Source organism: Saimiri boliviensis, chromosome 4 (assembly GCF_048565385.1).
Source record: "Saimiri boliviensis isolate mSaiBol1 chromosome 4, mSaiBol1.pri, whole genome shotgun sequence".
NCBI lineage: Eukaryota > Metazoa > Chordata > Mammalia > Primates > Cebidae > Saimiri > Saimiri boliviensis.
The window spans coordinates 163,538,804-163,558,510 of NC_133452.1; the positions used below are offsets into that span (position 1 = coordinate 163,538,804).

A 19,707-nucleotide genomic window follows, 5' to 3' on the forward strand; every position below is an offset into this window, starting at 1 on the left:
TGATACACCTGTGAAGTGACAGGCCCTGCCAAACTGCAGAAAAAGTTTGCCCTTTTAGTCTGTTAACATGCCCAACATCATTTAGGCCAATAATGCCATGTCCAAAAAAAAAAAAAAAAAAAGTGAAACTTTTTTTTTTTTTTTTTTTTAAATAAAGTGCTTTAGTTTTTGCAAAAGACTAAATCATTCAGCCAGACTTAGCCAAATCTGCAATTTACACAGTGGGACACACTGTAACAATTGGCCCAAATACCCCTAAGGGAAAAGCCAGACTCACGGATTCAGAAATGCGAAAAATGCCTCTGACTTGCCTTCCCAGTTCCACCCACTGTGCACATCAGGGCACTCACAGGAAATGATTCCCCTTTCAGTTTCTCTGTTGTCATAGTCAAGGGAATGCAATCCCAATATCAGGGGAAAAAATTAGCATGCCAGTAGAGCGCAAAGGCTGCTGGATCATCAGGGTGCCTCCTCTCAAACTCCAAACACAAACCCACATGCCCGAAATGCTACACTGAGCCAAGTGGTTCTGTGCCTGCCTCGAAGTTTTGCTCTGCTGGGTGTCTTCTTATTTATCTTTGAGCCCTGGACCGGCTTAATGGCTGATGCTTTTGCCCTCCTGGGTCCAGTGTCAAATCTGCCAGGAGAGCCTCATCAACAGACAGAGCGAGCCTCAGAGAGCTAGGGGAAGCCAGACATCAGAGAAGTGTGCATCTGAGAAATCAGCCTGCCCTGTCATGAGGTTCTGAAACACCAGCTCACTGAAGAGAACATTAAAGGCTTCCAACAGCAGGGCTGAATGGGTGTCAGCACAAATAAGAGAGTCCAAGTCCTTCCGGCTTCCTTTCCTGGCCAAAATGGGAGAGTCTTAGCTATAATGGCATTCACAGGCCTCTGCCCAGCAGAGCAAGCCAAGAGAGAGCCTCCAGCAACAGTGTTCAAGAAGCCTGTGACCATGGTACCCAGTGTCCATCTTGGCAGAAAAAGGACAAGCTGTGATCCCAATAATAAATGCACAACCACCACAGAATACACTGTACTTTATGATGATAAAGATGATAAAGAATGATGATACTTTATATTTAGCTTCTAACACTGAGCTAAATAATCAGTATTCTTGGCCACAATGACCATATAATAAAATTGTTATAGCAAGATATTTCTACAGTGCAATGTCCTTCTTCACAGGATAGCTATTCTCATCTTTGAATCCTCCTTGAGTCACATTAGGTAAAGGCATAAACACCAAGTCCACCCGTTTTGCGGTGCATTTCCAGGCATTATTTCTCAGAATGCATGGTACACATTTCCACTGTTTGCTACTTAGCACTCACTTCAGCAGTACATCACTCCTTTATAATAAAATGGCTCTATATCCCCTAACTTGCATGGAGTATGGGAATTCACCAAATTATTTTCCCTCCTTATAAGTGTTGCTTGACCTGAGTGAAGAAAGTTCATAATGACCACTTTATATATACCTTATGCTTTATAAGTACTGCAATGTTTAAATATAATAGGAAACATCTTAATTTTCTAATTCTGACTCTTCTTTATCTATAGCAGGTGTCCCCAAGTTTTTTATGCAGGGGGCCAGTTCACTGTCCCTCAGACCGTTGGAGGGCCGCCACATACTGTGCTCCTCTCACTGAGCACCAGTGAAAGAGGTGCCCCTTCCTGAAGTGCGGCGGGGGGCCGGATAAATGGCCTCAGGGGGCCACATGAGGCCCGCGGGCCATAGTTTGGGGACGCCTGATCTATAGCATGTTCTCTAACCCCATCCCCCAAAACAATAGAAAACTCTATATATGCATCACATAAAAGTAACACTTCTCCTTCCTGTACATTCCCACTTCTTTTCTACTCTCTGTTTAACATGGCCAGAAACAAACGTATAAGACAATTACAGTGCTTCACCCAGAAATGAAATCTAGCTGTTACTCTGTGGAAAAAATATTACAGTCCACATAACACGGTCTGCTAGTGCTTTTAAGACCACAACCAAGACACAAGACAAACTGTGCTCACAATTTTGCTCAGAAATGGCTGGCCCATGCATTAGATAAGTTTTTTTTTAATCATTATTAATTTTTCTTACCCAAAAAAAGTTATTTCAAAATGCATGTGAGGCACTTCTGTGGTACTCCTTACATGGACAAAACTAGCAAGATAAGTCAGCCCAAACTGTCAGGCTAAATGCTTACAACCAGCTCAGTTGTAACTGAAAAGGTTCATCCTTCACTGAAACAAAATCTTAAAATGTGTGACTTCAAACTCTTAGACAATCGCACCTAGAAAACTGAAACAATCAAATATGAAATAAAAAGTAATGTACCTGTCATAATGCATTATTATTGACTAAAGTTGAAATAGTTATGCCAACTGCATTGACCATCTACTTGTTGAAAGACACTTTTAACTTAAGAAAGTAGTTCAAGCTGCTTCTTTCATTAATCTCAGAACTACAGGTTGCTTACACTGAGAAGCTTATCCATACTCACGATAGAGGAAACTGCAGCTTCTCAAGGCTTATTAAAATTAAAGAATTTGAATCATGACTTCATAAATATCTATTTTGTTTCTTTTCTTTTTTGTTTTCAAGACAGAATCGCACTCTGTTCCCTAGGCTGGAGTGCAGAGGTACAATCTTGGCTCACTGCAACCTCTGCATCCCAGGTTCAAACAATGTTCTTGCCTCAGCCTTCCAAATAGTTGAGATTACAAGCATGTACCAACACACTCGGCTAATTTTTTTGTATTTTTAGTAGAGATGGGGTGTCGCCATGTTGGCCAGACTGGTCTCAAACTCCTGGTCTCAAGTGACCCACCTGCCTCAACCTCCCAAAGTGCTGGGATTACAGTCATGAGCATCTATGTACTTTTAGACTGTTTTGAATTTTTGTGGTATAAATTCATGAATCTGAAATTTCAAATGCTCTCCAAATCGTAGCAAGAAAACAGAACCTGACAACAACAATCTATGTAGGAAATTCCAGTTATCTAATTAAGTTTATTTTAGAGGTGAGCCCTTCTGAGAAAAACTCATTCAAATCATGGAATTTCCTCACCCTTATAGAGTGACACACACACACACACACACACACACACACACACACACACACAATCACTTCTCCAGAGCCTCAGAACAGTCTCCATCTCACCCTAATAGTCAGCCCTACTAAAAGTAGTCATTCTGAAGTTAAGACCCATACCCACCTGCAAGGTAAGAGCTGGATGTAAAGAAAAGGCCACCGTTTAAAGGGACCCTGAAGAAGACTCTGTTTTTCCCACCATCATTCATTAAAGACTGCACAAAGAGCCTCCATCCAAAAGAAGGTCTGCGGCACAGACCACAGACTGCCAGGGTGCCTGCCTGCTAAACACAAATTAATGACTAATTCATGAATTCAAGAAAACACCACACAGACTCTAGCAGCGAAAAGCTCGATTAACTCAAAATTAAATAGTACCCAACACATGTGGTGCAGCTCCCCACGATAAGAACTTGGCTGCTAGAGGGCAGGAGGAAGTAAGAGCACTAACATATGGGCCATGGGGAAGGGAGAAGTGCCAGGAAAAACAACCGTGTGCATCTTTCCATGGGGGAACCTGTACTGAATTGAGAAGATGTTTTCAGCTGAGTTACTTGGCGAGGTTTGCACCCTAACCACCTAGAATCCTTGCTGCTTCCTGACATTCCCTTCCTTTAAACCAAATCTCTGGTTTTTCAAACCCACCTCTATTTAAGCATTCAACTAATGAAATAATGAGGACTGTGCAAGAACTTGAGCAAACTCATTGAACGGCTGACACGGAAGTCTTAGACGGAGGAAAGCCCGGCCAAAGGAACCTCTTTCTCCTACTATAAGCTGGGGGCATTGGTGGGAGGAGTGTAAGTAGTAGGAAAGGAATCAATGAGCAAGTATCTGAAGACACGGCTTACCCCACACTGCCATAAAACGTAAGTCAGCAGACAAGAAGGAAAGGTTCCAGAGATCTATGGCACAGCAATGTGAATATACTGTACTGAACTACACACTTTAAAATGGTTAAGGTGACAAATTTCATGGTTTTTTGGTATTTTTTTACCAGAATAATTTTTTTTTAATTAAAAGAAAGATATTTAGCAGAAACAGCTCTCATACATTTATTCTGAGAGGTTTGGGTGTTTGTTTTACAGACAGGGTCTTGCTGTCACCCAGGCTGGTTTAAGGTGCTGTGATCATAGCTCACTATAGGCTTAAACTGCTGCGTTTAAGTGATCCTCCTCCCACCTCAGCCTCCAGAGCAGCTGGGACCTCAGATGCGTGCCACCATTTAACTGTTTGTTTGTTTGTTTGTTTGTTTTTCTTTTGTATAGACAGACTCTCCCTATGTTTCCCAAGCTAGTCTTAAACTCCTGGCCTACTGTGATCCTCCAACCTCAGACTCCCAAAGTGCTGGGATTACAGACATGAGCCACCTTGCCCATCCTTACTCTGAGAGGTTTGAAGGCACTTAGTTATTTGTAAACTGGATTGAAAACAAAGGTAATCAAGAGGAAAGCAGTATTCCTGGTGTCTTGCCCAAGACACAGAAGAAAAAATAAAGGCTGTCAAGCCACTGAGAGTTCCTTCTTGGCTCATTCATGTGGTTATACTATCAGAAGCATCTAGCATATTTATGTTGACTCTAAAGTCCTATGTAGGAAACCAAAGAGCTTTGGTGTCCCAGAGGTTATATCTTTTTATTTTACTGATGGCCTTGCCTTTGGACTGTAGCACTGAAGAGCTGCCCAGGAAGACGGTATTTGGTTCTAGATGTACATGCTCCAGGATATTTGGACAAGGGTGCCTGTCTGTAGACTCATCAGCTTGATCAGGACGACTCTGCACTGACATCTACGAAAGTGTGGAAATGCTGGTCCAGGTGACTCCAAGGCCAGCAGACTGGGTCCATGAGCAGAATCTTCGGGAGTCAAATTTCACTCATGGTAAGGGAGAACTGCTGAATGGTGATAGATCTGCAATGAAATTAGACTCCCTCCCTGGCAGTGGATTATGTCACCAGTAAGGTTGGAGAAGTCTTCCATGAGGTCAGGCTGGGCTTCATTCCTTCCCAACTCAAGTTTCTGTAGTCCATTAGCTCAGGAATGTGTTTGGCTACAAGTAAAAGAAAGCTCAAACTTTTTTTATCTTTTCACTTCACCACCCTTAGCATGCTAACTTTTATCTTCCTGTTTGTTCCCTTTTGGTCACAAGATGCATGGATATTCTACCTCCAAGTTCAAGCTCATGTTGAAAGCAGAAGAAGCTGAAAACCGCAAGAGGGAATCCTGTCTCCTGAAAGCATAGTTTTCCTAGAAAGCCACAGCAGGCCAAGCATGGTGGCTCACTCCTGTAATCCCAGCACTTTGGGAGGCCAAGGAGGGAGAATCACTTGAGGCCAGGAGTTCAAGACCTTGTTTGGCAATTGAAAGATCCTGCCTCTACAAATAAAAGAATTAAATGGGTAAAGTGTGGTGGTACACAACTGTAGTACCAGCTACTCAGAAGCTGAGGCAGGAGGATCACTTGAGTCCAGGAACTGGAGGCTGCAGTCAGCTACAATCCTATCACTGCAACCTAGCCTCGGTGACAGAGCAAAATATTGTCCCAGAAAAAAAAAAAAAAAAGAAGAAGAAGAAGAAGAAGAAGAAGAAGAAAGCCAAAGCAGACCCTTCCACTTATATTTAATTGGCCAGAACATGTGATATTGCCACTTCTAGTCCAGAGTTTCTCAGCCTGTGTGCTACTGACTTACGGAACCAGACAGTATTTTTATCTGTGATTATCAGCATCCCCGGCCTCTAGCCCCTGGATGCCAGTGGCACCCCATTCCTAGTTGTGAAAATAAAAAATGTCTGTCTCCAGACACTGCCAAATATCCCCTGCAGGGCAAAACTGCTTCTAATGAAGAAACACTCTTAGGCTAATCACTCCAGAAGCTACAATGAAAAGGGTAGTGAATGGGGCAGGGTCAGCCAATCAACAGTGTCAGTAGCAAATTCTCTATGTCTGTTTCTTAAATTTTTCTTAATTAATGAGCTTACTCACTACCATGCTAAGTATGTTGAAGAATGTAAGAGAAATGTACAAAGTGCCCTCATCTTACAAATAACTAACAATAAAATCTGCAAAACCAAGAATGATGCACAAGAAACAATCAGCAAAAAAGACACTGTAAAAGACTAGCTAAGCCATAGAAACAAGCAAGACGTCCTTCAGCTGGCTCAGATCAATGGGAATAAGGGCACATAACGTGTAGCTCAGAGTACTTAATGAAAATGTCACTTCGGAGGTAGAACTTGTGTTTGAAGACTAGAAACATTTAGACACATGGCAAGAGAGCAGGAAAACAACATAAACAAAGATCAGAAAATAAGCACACTTAAAACCTCAAGATCTACTCTCTGATAGACCTGGGACAGCATTTAACCTGTCTGCACCTCAGTTTCATCATCTGAATAATAGAGATAATAACATCCATCTCTTAGGATTGTTGAGAGGCTCAAAAGAAAGAAAATCAATTATAAAAGCATCTGGCATACAGTAAGCAATCAGTTGTTAGCGGCTATTATTACACTTATATATATTATTTAACATAACCATAACTCAGGAAGAGGGGTCATCTGTCAGGAATCAGAGAATTCCTGCTAGGGAGCAGCTGTCGTATCCTGAGCAGGACAGCCAGAACCTATAGTTGGTCGCAGCCAGAACCCATAGTTGGTGGGTAAAGCCAGGCTTGTGATGGCCACAAGATACCAAGTGAGATCTAGGCAGGGTGGAAGGAGCAGCCACACAGAAGCACCATCTCCTCCAAGAGGTGGCAGCAGCAGGGGCTGACTGGAGCTTGTGGATGAAATCAAGTGAGCTACTGGCCAGTAGTTAGTAATAAGACCGTAGTTATTCAGTGATTTTAGCTCACAAAGCATTCTTACATACACTAACAGATTGATTTGGATATAACAAGACCATCCACAGGTAAGAGAGAGCTACTCTAGCAAGACAGTCTTTTTAATTACTAAGTCACTTCCAAGCAAAGTGGCATGAAGTAGGAAATACGAGACTTGCCTTCTTTAGCGCAAGAGACACGGTGAAGCAGATAATGATTCATGCAGTGTCTTTCACAGACACAGAGACAATAAACAAGCTTCAAAAAACATTTACCAATCTGTGCACTCTTACACGTGAGCAGGCCACCAGTGGGCCTTCTGAGCCCCAAGTTCCCAGCTTCCAGGTCCCAACTATTTTATGATCAAGGGACGAAGATAAAGGCCATTCAAAACTATCTTCCTGGCATCCTATTTTTCCTGTCACGATTTCTCTAGTAGTTAACTTGCACAGACGCTCCCCTGAGTTATATACATCAGTCATACACTAAGTTTAATAAGTTCCACAAGCACATAATAAAAACTTGAAGACACATAATAAAAGTTTAGCCTTATCTCAAAAAAAAAAAAAAAAAAAAAAAGTACCCCACAGTGCCGGAAAACCACAAAGAGAAAGAGCAAGATGACCAGGCTGACATCCCTATGGCATGGTTTCAGTGACTGCCCCATCCTCAACTGTCCAGTTCCTGTTGTCTGGAGTCATTTATGTAGTCACCTATAGATGAATACTTTTTTTGTTTGTTTGTTTACTGTATCGAATACATGTTTTCAACTTCTGTGAAAATTCAAGGTGCCAAATATTTTCTTAAACATTTAGTCCTTGCTGGCTTTTGATAAATATTGAACATTGACAACAAAAAGAAACTGATATAATAAAAACCTATGCCATGAAACTAGTGAATTTAAAAAAAAAAATCCATTTATTATAAATGGTTCCTGATAGACCCAGTATCACATCACAGAAGTAAAAAGGAGCCATTTCCTGATTTCGGGGGCAGACTTACTCCTAGCACACAGAAGAGCTGAATAAGATTATTTTATTTTCACACTATCAGGAATAACAATCATTAACACTGGGCATTTTACATTTATGTTATTTTCCTTAATCATCACGCAATGGGGTGGGTCATCATTGTCCATTACTTACAGAGGAGGACAACAAGGCTCAGAGTGGTTAAAATAATTGACCCAAGGTCAAGTATCTAAGCTGGAATTCCAAGGAGCAACTGTTTAACTCCAAGTCTCTTGTTCTGAACCACACCCTGAATACAATTAACGAAGCAAGAAGGCAACCTCGCATCCATCTAAAGGCACCAAAAGCCCTAAGGTGAGCAATTCAGTGCACCTTTATTAAAGGCAAGAGGTGTCAAGACCATTTGCCATTTGCAGACGCTCCACTTTTGTTCTTTGTACTTTGCTTTACCAAGGTCTAGACAACAGGCTGCTCACCCTTTCTCACCATCAAATACCACAGAATCTAGAGCAGCTCCGTCCCATAGAAACAGAATGTGTGCTGTGTATAGATGTGTAAATTTTGTTGTAGCCGCAGTTTTTAAAAAGACGAAAGCACCTTTAGTAATATTTAATATTTAACCTCTTAAATCCAAAACATTATCCTTGAGGCACGTAATCAACATAAAAAATTATTAATGAGACGTTTTACATCCTTTCTTTCACAGTAGGTCTTTGAAATCTGGTGTGTATTTTAGACTCACGGCACATTTCAATGTAGATTACATATTTCAATTGCTCGGTGGCCATTTGTGACTAGCAGCTACCGTACAGGGCCACACAGATCTAGACCCTTAAGAGTTACATACACAAACGACACCCCTTTAGGAATCTGTTCCATGTTTCTATAATGACCCAAAGAGGGAGCACTCCACTCTCATTTCTATGCTTACACACTTTTGGGATGAAATTTCAGGAATACCATCTAATGAATGCCTGAAATTCCACCACGGTAGCTTCCACTCAATTGTTTAAATATAGCATGCTTTCAGTTGTGTTTAAACAAAAATGCCCCAAAAGGGGGAATACTCTAAGCTAATACCTGCCTATCACTAAACCTTAGCTTACATGAAGGGAACTGACAGCACATCCAGGGGTAGCCGGCAGGGGCATGGAAGACAAAAATTAGATGGCTGACTTTTGGCAAACCTCACCTCAGATGCTATTACAAGTCCATGTTCCAAATTTCTTCTCAAGAACTTTTAAGGAATTATTTCAATAACTCCTATAAGAATAACTGTTATCAAGAAACATAAACAGGAAACTGCTGGGGCTCCTCTGATTTTCAACCTAATAACTTGAGGCAAACGCTGCAAACTCAAATGCCCACAGGAACCCAGGTGGGTCCCAAAAATGAGAATAAAGGACCGATGAGGCTGTGCCCATCTGAGGACGCAGCCCTGACCCTAGCCCAGGAGCCCATGCCTGGTGAGATGGCGGCCCTAGGGCTGCAGGTCATCTCATTTCTCAAAATAAGTCACAAATCTGGATTCTCAAGCTTATCACTTGATTTTTACCATTAGTAACTCACAATACTTTCGATACCCACGTACAGGTAAACAGGAAGTGACTACAAAGCAAATGCAGCCCCCAAGCACCAGTCTGCAAACTCTAGTGTTTGAGGGACACAAGCAAAAATACTAAGAGTGGGCTGAGGCCTGGAGGGGAGTTCATACTGCACCCTCTTTCGGCTATCATCTTTGCTGCCCAAAGAAGACAAAACCGTGCCCACGCAGCTCTCTCTGAGACTGAGAGGAACAGGGAAAGCCCAGACAAGGCGAGGTGGCTTTCTGTCACTGTGCTGATCCCCTGAGGCACTTTAATCTATGAAATGAGAAGTCTGGTTTCCACGAGGGCAGTATCGGAAGGGTGGGATCCTTGCCCATGGTGACGATTCCCCTCATGCCACGTGATCATTCCTGCTGGTGAACACAGACCTCAGGCTGCAGGAACTACCAGTCTTTTAAAGAGAAATCAAAAACACAAATTTTTCTAGAAAACCTTTTAGTCATTAAATTTTGGCAAATTCAAATCATGTTTCCAACACTATATGAGCCCCACAGGGTCACCCATCTATAGCCCCTAGATCTGAATGCCACCCAGCCCCAACAGTCTACCTGCCTTAAACCTGTACAGCAGGTCCTTGAATAATATCATTTCATTTGGTTAATGACACTGACGAGAAAAAAAATCAATTCCTGAGTGGGACCACTCTCTGGTGTGAAATTGGCATGTTTCCCACGTCTGAGAAAGGTTTTCCAGGTTTCTAGTTTCCTTGCACATTGCAAAGCCATGCACATAGAGTTCACTGGCATGCCTGACTGCCCCAGTCTGACTCAGACAGAATGTGCATGTGTGTGTGTGCGTGCGTGTGCGTGTGCGTGTGTGTGCGTGCGTGTGCACCCTGCAGTGGGTTCCTGTGCAGAGTTGGTTCCCTTCTTGTACCCTGCCTGCCAGGAGAGGCTCCAGCCACCCTCAACCCTGAACTAACACAAGCAGGTGGAAAAGTGAATGAATGAAGGAAGGAATACAAATTATTGTCAAACTGAGATTCACCAAGTAGACAATAATCACACAAATACACAACAATAAATATGAGGTACAAAACCACACAGCAAGCTCAATATACTTGTTCTTAAAACGCATGATGATAGGGAAGACTCTTTACCATTTTCGCTTTGCAAACATTTACTCGATTTAACCCATCACTAAGATGACTGCTATCACTCAATAATTCACCAAAAATTGGGTAATTATCTTGTTTTTATTGCTCTTTAAGTGTATGTAAAACTCACATTTATTTCTATGTTTAAGATTAGAAGTGCTTTTAATGGCCAGGCACAGTGGCTTACGCCGGTAATTTCAGCACTTTGGGAGCCCAAGGCGGGCAGATCACAAGAGGCCAGGAGTCCGAAACTAGCCTGTCCAACATGGTGAAACCCATCTCTACCAAAAATACAAAATTAGCTGGCTGTGGTGGCACATGTCTGTAATCCCAGCTACTCGGCAGACTGAGGCAGGAGAATCGACTGAACTCGGGAAGCAGAGGTTGGAGGGGGCCAAGATCACACCATTGCACCAGCCTAGAGCAAAACTCCATTTCAAAAAAAAAAAGGCCGGGTGCGGTGGCTCAAGCCTGTAATCCCAGCACTTTGGGAGGCCGAGGCGGGTGGATCACGAGGTCGAGAGATCGAGACCATCCTGGTCAACATGGTGAAACCCCGTCTCTACTAAAAATACAAAAAACTAGCTGGGCGTGGTGGCGCATGCCTGTAATCTCAGCTACTTAGGAGGTTGAGGCAGGAGAATTGCCTGAGCCCAGGAGGCGGAGGTTGCGGTGAGCCGAGGTCACGCCATTGCACTCCAGCCTGGGTAACAAGAGCGAAACTCCGTCTCAAAAAAAAAGTGCTATGTTTATATAGAAGTTTGATGATCTTTTGTTACTAGGAATCTGCAGTAGAGGCTGGACATGGTGGCTCACGCCTGTAATCCCAGCACTTTGGGAGGCCAAGGCAGGCGGATCACAAGGTCAAGAGCTCGAGACCAGCTTGACCAATATGGTGAAACCACGTCTCTAATAAAAATACAAAAATTAGCCGGGCATAGTGGCACGCGCCTGTAGTCCCAGCTACTCGGGAGACTGAGACAGCAGAACTGCTTGAACCTGGGAGGTGGAAGTTACAGTGAGCCGAGACTGTGCCACTGCACTCCAGCCTGGGCGACAAAGCAAGACTCCAGCTCAAAAAAAAATACAAGAAATCTGCAGTAGAAACTTAACTGTTGTTTATATCAATGAGCCTGTGGTCAAACTGGTTTCGTTACATGATGTTTCGCTTAAAGTCACAGTTTCCAAGACCCCATTGATGACGTTTAGTGAGGACTTACTGTACACTCTCACGGCTTCACCACAGCATTAACTTAACCCCCTTTCTCCATCCATGTAAGTTTGAAAGTGGTGCTACTGATTGTAAGACTAAAAGATAAATTAATAACTAAAACATGATATCGTGGATAAGAACCTGAAATGGAAAAAGGACATTAGTGGAAAACTGGTAAAAATTCACATAAAGTCTGTAGTCTACTTAACAGTACTGTACCACTGTTGATTTCTCAGTTTTAATCAATTAACCACAGTTAAATAAGATGTTAACATTAGGGAAAGCTGGGTAAATGGCACATGGGAACTTTCTAAACCTCCGCTGCTATTCTTGCATAGTTCTGAAATAATTTCTAAGTAAAATGACTTTTGAAAAACTCAGAGAACCATACCCCACCCAAAAATGTTAATTTCATAGTATTTTTTTTTAAATAAAATGTTTTTGAAAACTTCGTAGGAAATAGAAATATGAATTGCTCTGAAACTTCTTTCACTCTGGTTAACTATGAATGAGACTAAGGGAGCGCAGAAAAGACTAAGAGAAAGCCCAGAGTACACCAGCATGAGTTCCGTCCTTCCCTCTGCAGTTACACGCAGCAGCCAGTGGGGATGGGATCACTGGGCTGTTAGTAAAATATCACACGACTACATTTAGGTAGTTGTGATTAACTTGACTTCGAGAAATTGACACTCAATTGCTTTTTGCCTTGTAACATAAATAAGCTTACATTTAGAGGACTGGAGACATTATTTCCCAAACAAGGGAGGCAGAACTGAAGTAATCAATACAAAAGCTTTGGCACAGCAGACAGATATCTGTGCCTCCTAGAGAGGAGATTACTGACATCGATAATGTGCAGTCTACTCCGATCACCCACATTTGACACAGCACGTGAGGTCACACCATCCTTACATCATCACATTTCCATCCAGGTCCCTTAAATCTTGTTTTTCTAATAAGGCACGATATATTTAAAGAAATGAGTTGACATATTTTGAAATGCATGTAGAGAGAACTCTACCATGAATGGGGATCACTTAAAGCGGCATGAAAAGCTGTAGGAACTCTTCTCTATTTGCATTCTGTCATGCCTAATATTATGCTTTTAAATTAATTTGACACGTAAAATAAATATACTTTCAGAGGGAACATGAAGTAAAATAATTAGCTTTATTAGTGCTTTGTGGCAAGCGTATTTACAGTGACTTTAAGCCAAAATGTGCCTAGAGCAAGAAACAGTTATTTTTCTGTTAAACAAATACTTGTGATGCCGTACCATGACACAAACTGTGTCCTAGTCCCGGGGATAAGCAACAAGCAGAACAAAGGTCCCCGGCCGTGTGGAACTAACACTCCAGTACGAGAGAAAAGAGGCAAAGAATACGATAAATAAAACATATACTCGATTAGGTTACGCTCAATACTAAGGAACTGTAAATTAGGCAAGGGAGAGAGAAAGTATCGGGAGGGGCGTGGAAATTCACACTGGTGACCGGGGAAGTCCTCACTGGAAATCTGAAGAAAGACCTGCAGGACGTGAGGCAGCGGGTAAGGGATCATGAGGACATGCACAAAGGGCAGGAAGTGGAAGGGAATTCCAGGCAGAGGGAAGAATACACGCAAGGAGCTCTGAGGGAGACTCGGAAGTCATCGAGAAACAACAAGAGCAGAGAGGGGGAAGCAAGGAAGCAAGTGGGCGGGGAGTGGCAGGTGAAGCCAGAGGCTAATGGAAGGCTAGGGCACACCACAGCCTGTCAGTCACGGTAATCACTGCAGCGTTCACTCTGAATGAGATGGGAAGAAGAGTGACATGATCTGCACACAGCTGATAACAGAATGAAGGGGATAAGGCTGGAAGCTGAAAGACCAGGTGAAAATCTACGGCAGCTTAGACCAGGGTGATGGCAGTACACATGATATGAAATTGACTCTGGATATAATTTGAAGGTAGAGCCGATAGGATTTGCTGATGGGGTATGTGAGAAAATCAAGAATGACACCAGGCCAGGCGCAGTGGCTCACGCCTGTAATCCCAGCACTTTGAGAGGCTGAGGTGGGTCGATCACTTGAGGTCAGGAGTTGGAGACCAGCCTGGCCAACATGGCAAAACCCCATCTCTACTAAATAGACAAAAATTAGCCGGGCGTGAGGGCACATGCCTGCAATCCCAGCTACTCAGGAGGCTGAGGCATGATAGTTGCATGAACCTGGGAGGTGGAGGCTGCAGTGAGTGGAAATCACGCCACTGCACTCAAGCCTGGGTGACAAAGTGAGACTCTGTCTCAAGAAATAAATAAAGGAAAAGAATGGCACCAAATGTCTTCCCTTAAGTAAGTGGAAGAGCAGGATGCTATTAATTGAGATAGGAATGGCTGTGGATCAAGCACATTGGAGACTGGCCATGTTATGTTTGAAATGCTTGTTACACACATCCCAGGAGAGAGATCCAGCAGGCAGCCAGATGAAGGGCTCTGGAGTTCAAGGGAGAGATGCAAGCTACAAATACGAATGCGGAAGTCATCATACAGTGTAGATACAGATGAGGAACGAGTACCCTGAAACACTTTGTTTAGAGTTTGGACAGATGAGGAATTAGCAAAGGATACTGAGGAAGACCAGGAAAACCAAAAAAATGAGGGCACGTGTGTCCAAGCAGTCCTGTAAAGAAGGTATTTCAGTCGGGCGTGGTGGCTCACATCTGTAATCCCAGCACTTTGGGAGGCCGAGGCGGGTGGATCATAAGGTCAGGAGGAGTTTGAGAACAGACTGACCAACATGGTGAAACACCATCTCTATTAAAAATACAGAAATTAGCTGGGTATGGTGGCACATGCCTGTAATCCCAGCTACACAGGCGGCTGAGGCAGGAGAATCGCCTGAACCCGGAAGGCGGAGATTACACTGAGCTGAGATCATGCCACTGCACTCCAGCCAGGGCAACAGAGCAAACTGCCATCTCAGAAAAAAAAAAAGAAGAAGAAGAAGAAGAAGAATGTATTTCATGGAGGGAAATTACTGTGTTAAATGCTGCTGGTAAATGAAGTAAGAAGGGAGTGGGACCTGACCATGGGCTTCCGCAAGGGAATGTCACCAGTGCCCCCAAAAAGCACAGTGACAATGGAGTATGATGAGTTAGGGTGCAAACTTGACTGTGATGGGCTCAGGATAGAATGAGAGGGGAGATGTTGGACCTAATGATCACAGAGGACTCATTCAAACATTCCGCAGTAAAAGCAAGAAAAGAAACTGGCAAGTAGCTGGAGGAGAAATGAGGGTCAAGAGAGGATGTTTTTACATAATGAGAAAAATATTAACTCATGTGCCAGTGGGAATTTGGTAGAAAGAAGAAAATCGATGCTATAGGAAAGAGGGAAAATTTCATGAAGGAATGTCCTTGAGAAGGTATGTGTGAATGGAGACAGAATGTCATGCCCAAGGAGGTGGCAGCACAGGCACAGACGCAGGCAGGTGGTGGTGTGCTGGTGGCAGCACATCGCATTCTCTACTGATGATTTCTGGGGCTTTTGGTGAAAAAGGAAACAGCTAAGAGTAAGGAGACCACGGATGTTTGAAGAGCAAGCAGAAAACATTCAATAGTTGTCTGAGAGAGTGTCGGGAATTATGAGACGCCGCAAACACCATGAGGCTGCCAAGGAGCAAGGGCCCACTTGAGATCTGTGATGGGCGCAGAGACAACCATGAGGGTGGTGTGGTTTACTTCAAGCACATTTGGCCTCATGGGTGCAAGCGCAGAACAGGCTGAGATGGAGAAGCATTTAACCAGGCAAGAATGACCAAGTGTGAGTGGTCCCGGGTGATGAGGACCTATGCCATGGAGGAGATTACAGTGGTTGACTGTGGACTTCAAACTGGGGAAAGGGCAAAGTGAGGACATGACGTGAGTGTGGAGCCGTGAAGAGGTGATGGATTCAACGGACTGAAAATCCTGGTGGGTCAATGGATTACAGAGGTTGGAGGAACCACATGAGGCTTGCCAGAAAAGAGGAAATGGTGTTAAGAGTGGGACGTTTGAAAGGGAGTGATGGAGGCACTGGAGCTATTGGTGATGAGCGGATTAAAACATGACTGTGGGATGGAGTGAACACGAGGACTGAAATCCTGGAGAACTCACAGGAGGAGTGTTGGAGACAGGGGCAGTGAACCAGAAAAAAAAAAAAAAAAAAAACGTTCAAAGAATGAGAAGAAGCCATTCGTGGAGAAGCAGAGGACTTGCCACAAGGAGGCAAAGTGGGCCATGCAGAGACCTGAAAGTCAGAAGAGGCGGCGTCTCAGGAGAAGGAGCAGCAGCAGTCCGAAAGCCGCACAGAGGATGCTTCCCCAGCTCTAGCCAGGGTGCACGGGAAAGGTGAGAAAAGGGTGGCCACTTGAAAGGGCTGGAGCACAGGCACCACAGCCGGAGAGACCCAAAATAAAACACGGTGATAGAGGGCACGCTCCGGACGAGGTGAGGAAGTGGGGGATTCTGCTGATGACTGACGGTGCGGACACAAACTACACAGTGAAGGGGCTTCGTGAGTTCCCTCGGGGAGGAAGGCAGGATTAGAAAAGCTGAAGTAAACAGGCAAATGAGGACCAGGACACGGGAGTGAGGGATGACGTGGGAGTCCTGTCTTCCTATGACCTATAAACGGGAATAAGAGGTGTGATGAGATTGCTTCTGAGGGTCAAGAGAGATTGGTGGAGGGGCTGGGAGTGCAGAGGGTCCTTGCCAGAAGCAGCATCACAGGGATCCCACTAGACCCCTACTAAGGAGAGTGAGTGGCTGAAGAAGGGAGGGAGGCTGAAGAGAAACAGACTCATCCCTTGTTCATGGATTAGCAGAGGGCCGTTCATAAAATTCGGCTTGTCCCAAAAAAAGAAGCAAAAATACCAATTTTTAGCTCTCCTAGCAATTACCTTCAATCCTCGATATGCAAAATAAATTTAAATCCTCTCTAATGCACTATTCTGCATTTTTTTAATATTACAGTTCAAACTCCTCCAAATTTCATCAACTTCAGGAGAGTACATGAAAGTACACAGAGCTTTAGAGTGATGCACTGGTCTCTGGGTATTGTAAAACATTCCACACTGAGGAAACACCCAGTGAGGTGCATTCTTCTCCAAGTGCAATCTTAAAAAGCATCAGAACAAGAAGGAACAGTGCTTAGTCTGGAGCGCTTCAGAAGGATTCTTAGAAGGAAACTGTGTGCTTGTTTTGTGTCTGGAAAATAAGATTAGACAGATAGTTGCATCGTATTTCCTGACAGGATTATTAGAGTGCGGTTACCACAGTAACCAGTAAACTACATGTGCAGCTGGAGGAGGAGGAAGGTAGAAGGCACCTTTTTCAAAAAAAAATTAAATCCGATAATTTTAGAGCTGGAAAGGATTTCTAAAAGCCCTGTGGTTGAATAATTTGCACAAATGCCCTAGACAGTATTAAGTATTTAAATATAGAGAAACTTTAAGAAATACCCTTATAAAAATCACCCAAAGAGAAAAATAAGATAAAAATGAAACTTTTTGGTCATGAGTTGGGAGGTGGTAGAAAACTTAATAATAAGTACATGAAATAAAGAAGGATTTCAAGCCTAACTAGAGAGAGGCAAGAACGTACACTTAGCCCTTCTTATATGCTAAACACTCCCTTTTCACTAATCATCACAATAATGTAACAAGGTTACGAACTAAAGTGTCAGAGCTGGGATTTAAACCCAGGTAGGCCTATCCCAGAATCAAGGCTGCCTCCTAAGACTCCTGATGGCCCATCCACAGGTGAGCTGTAGTAAGAAGAGAGCAGCAAGGGAGGAGGTGAGCATCCAGCCTGTCTGGGTCAGTGGCTTTGGGAAGGTCACTCCCATTCTCTCTGAACCTAAATTTCTTCATCTGGAAATGAGATTAAAATACCTCTTCACAAATGGAAAACCAAAGATCCAAATAAATCTCTGGCCTGGTTTCAAAGATACTAAGCTGCATTCTCAGAGGAAATCTTTTTTTTTTTTTCGAGACAGTGTTTCGCCCACGCTGGAGTGCAGTGGAGCAATCTCGGCTCACCGCAACCTCTGCCTCCTGGGTTCAGGCAATTCTCCTGCCTCAGCCTCCTGAGTAGCTGGGATTACAGGCACGCACCACCATGCCCAGCTAATATTTTGTATTTTTAGTAGAGATGGGGTTTCATCACGTTGACCAGGATGGTCTCGATCTCTTGACCTCGTGATCCACCCGCCTCGGCCTCCCAAAGTGCTGGGATTACAGGCGTGAGCCACCGCGCCCGGCCAGAGGAAATCTTAATGATCAAATCACCCCAACGTTCCCATTCCACCTGAACCATTCCCAAGCTGAAGACTCGCCCCATTTTACACCTGAGTTCTTCTAAATGTGGGCTGCCCACTAGCTAATGAACACACTCACTGCAGCTTTCAACAACTAGCCTCAGTAGCCCTAACTATTTAAAGACAGCACCTTCTTTCCAACAATGCTTCCCAACCTTTTCCTCACCAAAGTGCACATGTGCCCCCTCCTCCGCCTTTCCAGTGTTATTTCTGTTCTCCGCTCCTCCTCACGGATCACCGTGGACTTGGTTAAACAGTTTGGATCTAAATGTTCTCAGAATCTTGTGGAGAAATTCTGTGGGGCTAAGAGGCTTAAATTTATTTAGAAAAATGAGGTCTGTCTTATAACTTCTCCAATTTTTTTTGATTCTGAGTTTTCTTTCTTTCTTTCTTTCTTTTTTTTTTTTTTTTTTTTTTTTTGAGATGGAGTCTTGCTCTGTCACCCAGGCTGGAGGGCAGTGGCACAATCTCGTCTCACTACTACTTCTCCCTCCCAGGTTCAGGCAATTCTCCTGCCTCAGCCTCCCGAGTCGCTGGGACTACAGGTGTGCACCACCATGCCCAGCTAATTTTTGTATTTTTAGTAGAGACGAGGTTTCACCATGTTAGCCAGGCTGGTCTCGAACTCCTGACCTCAGGTACTCTGCTCACCTCTGACTCCCAAAGTGATAGGATTACAGGCATGAGCTACCACACCCAGCCGACATTCTGAGTTTTCTATATATAAAAGATACATAGATAAGAGGAGTTGAAAGGCTATGCTCTGACTACCCACAGCTACCATCAGTTCCGCTCAGATGCAAATATATTCTTTTCCTTCTCAGAGGCATCTGGAACACTTCTTTCAACAACCTTTTTTATTGTCCCTGGCATCTTCTGCAAATCTCAGACCTCTCTAGAATCTGACTATCTCAACTTAAATCCCAGCACAGTTACTTAACTAGCTGTGTGTGAAGGACAGCAAATACCTAAAAGCCCAGAGCCTCCGTTTACTCCTCTGTAAAAAGGCAATAATAATAGCACCTACTTCATAAAGTTCTCATGAGATCAAACAAGGATGTGGAGTGCTTAGAACACTACCTGATGTGCTGTTTGTTAACACAAGCTAAGATCATGGCTGGTCCCTCTTGATTGTGAACCTTCCATCCTGTGTGTGCTTCCTTTTAAGACCAAAGTTCATTAGAAAACTGCCACATTGTTATGTTCCTTCCTTTTGGAACTTACCCCTTATCTTCCACAAGGGAATTACTTACTACATGGTCGGACTTTAAATATCTGAAAATTTCCTAACTCCTCTCCTGACTTCTGGACTCTGATCTGTCGCTTGGCAATTCTTATACAACTTTAAAAAAAAAAAAAAAGCATTGCTTGACAGCCTTCTCCAGCATTTCTTTTTAAGGCTGCTTCTACTGACCCAGCATCCTGCACACTGGGGCATTTGAATTTCTCCTCGTAGCGTGTAGTTCAGGGTCTGCCGATCTTCCCAGTCCCTTGGTGAGAGTAACTAATGCTTCTGTGGCCAACAGCATACATCTCAAAGATAGGTGGCCAGGGATTTCGGTTCATTCTGAAG

At 43.5% G+C, this 19,707-nt stretch overlaps 1 protein-coding gene across 9 annotated transcripts in view; it reads right to left on the bottom strand.

Moving 5' to 3' along the window:
* The window catches only part of CARMIL1 (capping protein regulator and myosin 1 linker 1), a 354,136-nt gene that overhangs the window by 265,379 nt on the left and 69,050 nt on the right, over positions 1-19,707 (bottom strand). The window contains exon 1 of one of the 9 annotated variants that reach the window (XM_074398535.1): positions 3,217-14,533. The exons of the other annotated variants lie outside the window; for them this stretch is intronic. The gene's annotated coding sequence lies outside the window, so the exon portion shown is untranslated. Of the gene's footprint in view, positions 1-3,216; positions 14,534-19,707 lie in introns of those variants that run through there. 9 annotated transcript variants of the gene reach the window in all.